Source organism: Fukomys damarensis, unplaced genomic scaffold (genome assembly GCF_012274545.1).
Source record: "Fukomys damarensis isolate Sample0158 unplaced genomic scaffold, DMR_v1.0_HiC HiC_scaffold_30, whole genome shotgun sequence".
Taxonomy (NCBI): domain Eukaryota; kingdom Metazoa; phylum Chordata; class Mammalia; order Rodentia; family Bathyergidae; genus Fukomys; species Fukomys damarensis.
This window is the reverse complement of record NW_022900942.1, coordinates 47,873,958-47,882,314: the sequence shown is the minus strand read 5'-3', so window position 1 is coordinate 47,882,314 and position 8,357 is coordinate 47,873,958. Positions and strand designations below refer to the sequence as shown.

At 38.6% G+C, this 8,357-nt stretch overlaps 1 pseudogene; it reads left to right on the top strand.

Moving 5' to 3' along the window:
• The first annotated feature begins 4,623 nt into the window (after positions 1 to 4,623).
• LOC104871971 overlaps positions 4,624 to 8,357 on the top strand; it is a 30,035-nt pseudogene continuing 26,301 nt past the window's right edge.

Here is an 8,357-nt window from a genome sequence, read left to right as displayed (position 1 = left end):
TTGGACTTCAGTTTTTTACATAAACTTCTATAGGAGGCATAAAAGACAAAATTTTAGTACTAAATCGCAATGGGGATATTATAAATCTTCATGTTGTAAGAGTTGTGGGAGAGAGGGAAGAGAGTGTATGAAAATGTAAGCATAAAATACACACACACACACACATATAGTCTCCTTGTTTTTTAATTTGGGACCTTGCACTTGCAAGGCAGGCAGCAGAACCACTGAGCTAAATCCCCAGCCCTTTTTTTTTTAATAATGAAAACTTTATACTATGTACAGTTGAATATCAAGAAAGAACTTTATATTATTTAAAGTTAATAAAATAAATGAAAGAACTATGAAACTAAGAAACTGAGAAGGGATACAGTGGTGGTATTAATCATCTCAATTCCTTATCTTTGATAATTAGAACTCAAAAGACATTTGTGTTTGGTAGAGTGGATCATTGTTCTGTTTTGTTTTTTGCTCCCTTCCTCTAATATATTCTACACCTACACTCTTTGTCATGTGACTTTTTCCATGCTTCCTAATAAGAGTACATATAGTCCCTTTACTCTAGAGTTGGCCACGTGAATTGTTTTGAACAATGGAATGTGAGTAGTAGTACCAGTGGCCGGTAGTGAACACAGGCTTTCAGAAATATCATGTGTATGTATGGGAACAATGTCCTCCAAACAATGGCCACTCCCCTTGATCCAAAATGAGACACACAGAGCCATGCTTGATCAAGTCCAGCATAACTACATTTAATGACTCACAAATGAATAAATGTAAATCACAGTTTGGAGATTGTTTGTATGATAACAATAACTGGCAATTCAACTGAAATTGATAAATCAGGAATTAAAACTTACTTATTTAGAGGTGGCGGGGAAGGACAGGTAGAAGCGGCAACACAAGTAGTTAAAGGTAATTACTTTGTGGGTGTTGAGGAAGACAAGATAAGTTTCATTTCCTATCTTCCTATCCTATGTGAGTGTTTGCCATATGAATGTAATATTTTTATGTTTAAAACATACAAAATATAGTGTATACCATCCAGAGGGTGATATGAATCTTTAAAGCATCAGACATTCTAGCAACAATTCTGTGAAGGCAGAAGGTAGTATCATGAGGGGCGTGGTTGTGTCAGCGCATTGCTATTGTCATGTAGCTTTACTACATCCCTTGGGTCTAAATTTACAAGAATAAAAAAGCCACGCCTCACTGTTTTGTTAAAACTGTTTTGATCAGTATTCAGGTCGATTGTCTGCCTTGCAGGACTGGAAAGATATGACTTCGTAAATGAAGAGGCCAAGAAGATTCATTTTATAAGCCCCTGAAAGCCACTTTCAATTGGAAAAGACATGTAGAAATCTACTCCCATCCTGTGTGCGCAATTTGACATTTTTGTTTTTTGTTTCTACTTAGTCTTCCTAAATGCCATCTAATAATACCATGAATTTGAAGCTAAAATTTTGGTCATCTTATCCTAAAGATTGTGTTCCCCACTTCCTCTTCTTCTTGCTCCCTCCCTCCCTCTCTTCCTTCCTCCCCACCCTCTGCAGTGCTAACAATTAAATCCAGGACACGTACATGCTAAGCATGTGCTCTACCACTGAGCTACACCCAGCTCTATAATGTTGGGAGCAGTTCTACATAATTTGGGGAAAAAAATCATTTCACAATTACAATTATAATTAGGCCTAGCTCTCCTACCTTCAGGGCAGCTATGGCATGTCAAAACATAGCTCCAGTTTGGCCTCCAGTCACATGTAAAACCTCAATGGTCTGGCCATACTGTGATGCTCCAGAACAAGATTACATCAGCTGAAGACATCCTGGGAGGAACAAAATCTTCATCTGTATAGTTCCTCATTGTTCCAGGATTTCACCACCACTGCCCTCTGAGTCACCTTTTGTATTTGTTACTGTCCCTCTGAACTGAACTCTGTGCCCTGAGTCGTCTGTTACATTTATTTCTCCTGATGTATTGAATAGAAGTGTGGCAAGCTTGGGAGCTTTCATTTTGCTGCCCTGAGCAGCATTGATCAGGCCCAAAACTCAGCTTCTTCTCTAAGTCTTTTTTTTTTTTCTCTTTTCTGTCTAATAAATTTATTCACCTTGCGCTGTTGTGGCTCACAGGAGACTAGAATTTAATGCAGAGGTTCTAGTAACGTCCCCTTTCCCTGTTTCCTACACTATAATACCTTTTTTGTTTTCTTTTGTGAAAGGCTCTTGCTTGAATTCCTGTGCTCAAGTGATCTTCTTGCTTCAGTCTCCTAAGTAGCTGTAAGTTCAAGCACACCACCACACCTGTCTATAGCACCAATTTTGAATCCAGTATCTATCATCTCATTCATTCTCTTCATTTGAACTTTCTTTTTTCCCTAGCATTTTACTTTCTACATGTCAACATTCTCATTAATACAGTTCGGTCTGAAAGAGTTTGACTAAAATATGTTGAATCCTATTGGAATTGGTGAAGTCAGAGAAAGTATTCACTTAATGTGGTCTTAAATGTTTATAACAAAAGTTTTCTTCTCTCAAAGTAAAGTTCTAAGATTAATTGATGATTCTTTTAAATGAGAAAAAACTAGTGTATATCGTCTAAAGCATTGAATGTACAAATAATGCAGCAGACTGCTAGGTATACTAAATGTAGCATGAAAGTGAGTTCACTGAAAAAATGTGAAAACTATAAGCCTTCATAAAAAATTATAACAAGCACTTTACTCCATTTACTTTTAGCTATTTCATAAATTCTGCAAGAGAAATCAGACAGTTTATGATAAAAATTTTGGAAAATTTCTTTTTCCATAAAGCAAATGAGTAAATCTTTCCCTTTGGCTCCTTCTGCTCCTCCTGCACTGTGTTGAAGAGATAGAGTTCTTCTTTGGTTAAGGGCTTAGCTTCTAAACTGCCTGGACTCTTCAGGCAGGTAGCTCCTGCCTTCAGTTTTCCTGTCACTTGGTCTATGACATTTCCAAATGTGAAAATAAACACATACTTTTTCTGTGGAACAGGTAAAGCTTCAGGAAGCACAATATACCCACATGTACACAGTTGAAGGTCATTTGAGGTAGGTAGTTTTCTTGATTATTAAAATGCTCGAAGAAATAGGGATCCAGAGCAAGCCTCCTCACTCTCACTTTAGCATTTCTTTTTTTTTTTTCACTGTTGCCCCAACTACCTTCCTCACATTTGGCATGAATGGATGAACAAGTGACTGACTTGGCTTTGGTAACCTCTGTCTAGCCTGTGGAACCCCTATACTTGGTTTTCATTTAAAAATATCAAACCAGGGGCGCTCATTGGTAGAGTGTGTGCTTAGCATACATATGTCTACTGCCTCTTGAAACTTGTTTCAATTGTCCTTGATGCTTTTTTCTATCTGAGTTAGGTTTTCCTACCAAAGAAAACCTTGTTTTCCTTTAGGTTTCCTTAAACCTTCCTTCCTGGCTTTCCTTAAAAATTAAGATAAAAATGTAGAGTGATGACTTGCCTGGCTTTTTAAAATTTCAGTCTCTTACATTCATTTTTGTTCATACTTTCTTCACCTTCACTAATCATTGTGTCCAGATGATCTGTCCTGTTCTTTTCAATGCAAATCCTGATCCATCTGCTGTGCCTCAGGCTTTTCCTCACTGAAGATCTTAACTTGCCCATTCCTCTATATTTGCTGACTTCGTATTTCAACTGCGCCTCTGATCTGCAGTTCCTAGCATTTTTTCCTACTACAATAAACATTTAACCTATATGGATGTCCAAGATACAACAGATAAATCATCCCCAAATGGAATGTAAGAAACTGGAAGTGACATTTTTACAGGGATAAAAATGCAATCTGCACTAATTTGTTTTAAAAATTTATTCTCAATTTCTGTTGCAACCAAGATAGAATAGTAGAGTAGATAGAGTATACTTCCTATGGGAACAGCTTAAAGCTCTGGGCACTGTACATAAAACAAATAAGACTCAGAAAGTGGAGAGAGGATGGCAAGTGTCTAGGGGTTTTAAGATTGGAGGAATGACAGGGCAATGAGTTCCCTGGGTTTTCTTCTTGCTGCCTATTTCCTGGACTGAGTGCTAGAGAACAGACAACTTAGGAACACCACAGGATCAGATTTATTATTAACAATAATAATAATGTCAAGAAATGCCAGTTACCTCTAGCCAATGGAGCAGGAAAGGGGTAAAGTAGCTAGATAGAAAATTTTTAGAAAGCAATTACCTTACTCCAGCCAAATATCGTGGGAAATATGTGACCTCACCCTTTATGACAGTTAAAAAAGTCTGAATACAGATCCTAGACTCCCACCTTCTCCTCTACCACCTTCACTATGCATCCTTCATTGCCCCTTACCCCCTGCCGTGGTGGTAACAAGATGACCAAGGTGAGAGCCAAGACTTTCATCTCTGCCAGCTGACAGAGTGGGTAGCACAAACCAAACAAACTGATCCATAATGCTGAGTAAAAAAAAAAAAAGCCAATCTTGAAAGGTCACATATCACTATGACTCCATTTACGTAGCATTCTCAGAATGACAAAATTATAGAGATTAGTGGCTGTCAAAGGTTAGAGATAGGTGGGGCAGGGAAGGTGAGTGTGATTATAAAAAGGTAGCTCAAGAGACGTTCATGGCGATGAATCAAGTTTTATATCTTGATTCTGGTGGTCGTTACAGGAACCTACACGTGATGAAGGCACAAGCTATTCCCACAGTGCACCAATGTCAGTTTACTGGTTCTAGTATTTCACTATAGTCATGTAAGATATAGTAATTAGGGGATACTGAGAGAAGAAAACAAAAGACACCTCTTTTCAATTTTTAAAACTTCCTGTGAGTGTATAACTATTTCAAAGTAAAAAGTTAAAAAAAAGTTTGCTGTGATGTTGATACTGTTGATAGTCACTAATGTTGTAATCCAAGTATTTTTAGCCATCTGTTTTCAGGGAGCACACTAGGCTTAACTGTCTCCTTGAGAGATAAGGTCCCATGATTTGATTTGGCCATTAAAATGCAAGCATGGAGATACAGTGCTATCTCCACGAACTTAATTCACGAAATTAATTATTTCCACTATTATGGTCACAGAATTCATTCCACGATTCTGGTTTCAACAAAATTCTGAGCCTAGAGGCCCTGTACAAGCTGCCACACTCTCTCCCAGTGTCTCTGTCATTGAAGAATGACATGCTGCTATGGATTCATCATGGACTCATAGTGATGTCCAGTCCCTATTGTTTCTAGGGAACACAGTATGGAACAGAACTTGTACTTTTAAGACACCAGGATTTGGGGCTCTTGAATATAGCCATTTAGTTTGGTACCGTAACTATTGGTTAGTTACCTGCCCCACCTCCCACAAATGCCTGAAATGCAAGGCTCTGTTGGGCTCTTGATTGATTATAATTCCACTCTTTTTGGCCCAAGACTCTCCTTACCACATCACCTATCCTTTCCTCACTGCTGATCTTACACAAGATCACCATGCAAAGGATGAGCAGGCTCCTGCCTCCACCCAGTTTGCACTCTTGTTCCTGGGCCTTGGAGCTGTGCAGCTGTTGTCAGTGATGATGTGATATGGGCAGCGGAGCTATGACAGGATGAAGTGCACCCATGATTCTTCACACTGCAGCCGTAGGGTAGAGCTACTAGATCTTTTCTTGGCAAAAGTGAAATGTGAAAAATCATTAAATGATATGGCTTACGCATGCTGCATGGATCCACATTTCATGTCATCTGACTCCTGTATGAGTTTTGTCTGTCTCTTTTTGATCCAACGCCATCATCCTTGCCACCCTGTGGGTGCTTTATACACAGTTCTGGGCAAACAACTTTTTTTTTCTCCTCCTACCACAGAGGTAAGCTGCTCTTGGGGATCTTGTTCTGTTTCAGGGATTCTCTGACATCTCCCCGTTACGATGACTCTAACGAGCCATGAGCCATGGCCATGTCTTTGCTTTCTAGCTGCTTGGGTACTAAGGACTAGGTCTTATTCACAAGTTGAAAGAATTTTAGCATCACTCAGACAACAACCATTTTAAAGAGGCCCTTGGGGGAAAAGGTACTCTTAATGATTCAAAGGTGCAGCTGCCTCTAGTATGCTTCCTGGGATGTGGGGATATAGCAAGGCAGGGCAGAACTACTTCATTGAGGGTAGTTCAACTTCAGTGTGTTTCAACTAATTTCTTCAACGGCAAGACTACAGAAATCACGAGAAAGCCTTTAAAAATCCATTAATTCATGAAAAAGTAATGAGTTATACTATATTATTCAGCCCGAAGGTAACCCTCCGATACACATCTACATAACTCAAGGAAACCAATGCATTCTTGGTCATATAACAAAAGGGAAATGAGAAAAACACTGGGAAAAATTATGTCAGTGTCTTTACTTTGGATTCCCCAATCTGCGCCCGTTGTTGACAAATCTCAACTCTCTTGTGAGATATCCAGTTCCTTCCTCCTCTCAGACATGCTTACCCTTTTCTACCCTATTTCCTGTTCTTTTAGTTGGTAAAGTGAAGAAACATTTTGAATGAATAGGAGTGGGTAGGGGGTGTCAAAAGGTAAATGTACTGGGTTATACAACCAGGTGTGAAAAGTGATTTTATTACACTGTACAATATAAGCAGCAGCACACAATTTTCTTTTTGTTCTAAAGGCATTTTCCTTTTTCTAATTGCAAAGGAATTTCAGAAGTAGATTTTTAAAAAGGTACTATTATCTTGGGCTATTTAACATTACACTGAAATATATTTTAAAAATTGTATTAGGGTAATTTTACATCTTAGAATTTGTTCCAAGCACATAACTGTTATTTTTGGCAAATCCACAGCTGTACAACCATTACCATAACCTAATTTTAGAGCACTTCTATAACTGCTAGAATACTTCTGTGCCCTTTGTAGCCATGCTTCTTTCCTACCCCTAGCCGCAGGCAACCACCAATCACTGTTTGTACAGATTTGCCTTTTCTAGACATTTTATATAAATAGAATCATGTAGTATTAGCACTTTTGCACCTGGCTTATTGTTTTTGAAGTTCCTCTATGTTCTATCTTCTACAAGTACTTTGTTCCACTGTATGGATGTACCATATTTTATTTACTCAGCATTTCTTGCCATTTGGGTGTTCTCTATTACAAATAATGCTGTTATGAACATTTGTGTAAATTGCTGTATGAACATATTTTTAGTTCTCTTGGCTACATACCTGGGGTAGACATGCTGGGACATATGGTACTTTCATGAACAACGTTTTAAGAACCTGAAAAACCATTTTCCAAAGTAGCACATTGTTTTTCAGTTCCATAAGCAATGTTATGAGGGTACTAATTTCTCCACCTCCTCACCAACACATTTTTTTTTAAATTGCAGCTATTGTAGTGGGTGTGAAGAATTTTCCCACTGCGGCTTTAATTTGCATTTCCCTAAGTGACTAATGATGTTGAACATTGTTGATCATTTATCTATCTTCTTGGGTAAAGGGTCTGTTTTTTTGTTTACATTTTAATTGGATTATTAGTCTTTTTATTAAGTTGTAAGAGTAATTTATATATTCTGGATACAGATGGTCAGATATATGATTTGTAAATCTTTCCTCTCTAGTTAAGGTTTTTCCTTGGATACACTATTTTTAAAAGACATCTTTATTTGAAAGTGAACTTTCCTTGTAAACATTAAGAGGCTAACAATTGACTCTGCTTCTACATATTACTAATAAACCGGTGCCTTTTATTTTCAAATATTGTACTTGGACGATACAGAAAATCAAGAAACAGGACAGTAAAATTCCAGAGAAAATCTTCTGTAAAATTTCTTGCTTACAGTTTTTTGGTTATACAATTTTATTTTCACATTTATTTACTTATTTATGGTGCCGGGGATGGAGCCCAGGGTCTTGCTCATGGTAGGAAAATGCTGCATCACCGAGCTACACTCCCAGCCTACCTTACCTGTACAGCATGTATGTAAAGGTTTAAGGTGCGGCCGTTTACACACATGTACAAATAGAAGCGTCTCTTATATTCCTAGCTCTTGGTTAGCAAACAGTAAGATACAAACCTCTAGAACGACTTAAGTTAATTAAATAAAAAGACAGCCGTTTGAGGTTTTTGTCTTCTACCCTTCAAGGAGGGTGGGCCTGGGCATAAGGACAGGCGATTCCCAAAGCGCGTAGTGGAAAAGCCCTTCTCAGGTCACTGCGCAGGGCACTTTAGCCCCAGTCAGTCTTCATTCCGCAGGGACCCCCAACATACATTTCTATTTTTCGGTCCCCCGAGGCGCGGCGGCCTCTTCCGGCCCGGCCTAGGTCCTGGACTCCGCAGGGCCTGACTACGAGTCACCGTCAGACCCCCCCAGCTCC